Source organism: Helobdella robusta (genome assembly GCF_000326865.2).
Source record: "Helobdella robusta unplaced genomic scaffold HELROscaffold_9, whole genome shotgun sequence".
NCBI lineage: Eukaryota > Metazoa > Annelida > Clitellata > Rhynchobdellida > Glossiphoniidae > Helobdella > Helobdella robusta.
Window position 1 is genome coordinate 250,261 of NW_008705512.1, and position 1,235 is coordinate 251,495.

Below are 1,235 nucleotides of genomic sequence, written 5' to 3' on the forward strand. Positions count from 1 at the left end.
GATCAGCGATGGATTTGAAGTGATTTTTTTAATTTCCCCTATGTTTAAGTTTGTTAATGAGTTCAAAACTATTATCCCTAAATTCGGTGAATACTGATGGGATGGATGCGTGGCGTTTGGTTCGTGAAGTGACGATTGGTTTAAAGGTGTGTAGTGGGTGATGTAGGTTGTGGTGTAGTAGATCAAAAGTGTTAGTTGGTTTAAAAAATGGTTTTGAATGTAAGAAGGGTGAGTGTGAAACATTTTTAAAGATTGTAGTGTCAAGAAAATTAATGTGTTCAGAGTGTGCTTGAAAGGTTTGTCTTATCGAAGGAATAAAATTATTGGCAATGGCCATTATTTTTTTGAGTTGTTGTATGGTGCCGGTGAATGTGAATAAGATGTCATTGATGTATCTGTTGTATGCGTTGATGTGTAGTTTGAAGTGTCTGTTGAGGGTGTCGTCTAGATGATGTAGATAAAGATTGGCCAGTCCTGGAGAGAATATCTTTCCCATTGTGCATCCGTTTGTCTGCAGGTGTTGTTGATTGTTGAAAGTGAAGTCGTTGTTGTCAAGTGAGATTTGTAGGAATTTAATTGTCATGCAGTTGTATGGATTGTGTGGCATGTATCTTTTGAGGAATTTTCTAACGATGGCGATGGAGCGTTTGTTAATTAGGTTTGTGTAGAGTGAAGTGACGTCTGCCGTGACGAGTATATGGCGTTGATTCGCTTCGCATTTGGTGATGTTGTTGGTGAACGTGAATGTGTATTTAGTGATGAAGGGTAGGTGTTGGTGTTGAGTGATGATTTTTAGCTGTGTTTCAACAAAGATGGACAGGTTTTGGTTGATGGACTGGTTGTCGGATACGATCGGTCTCCTTTGTGGAGTGAATTCGTTGAACCATTTGTTTTCATTTTTGTAGACCTTGAGTAGTATGTAGAAATATCTGTTTTGAAGTTGGTTGATGGCGAAAGCCATTTGTGTAACTTGTTGGTTATTATTTTGTTGGCTTTCAAGGTGTTGAGATGTTGTATGATTTGACGACGGCTGTCAATTTTCTTGTCGAATTTTGAGTCTTATAGTTGAGTTTCTGCTTCTCGGATGTAGTTGTTTTTATCGAGAATTACAAATACGGATCCCTTGTCTGCCCTACGGATGATGATGTCTTTGTTATTGATCAGATGTACGTGTTGTTATTTACTGACGTTGTGTTTTTTTTTGTGTTGTTGATTAGTGTAATTTGATTAGTGTG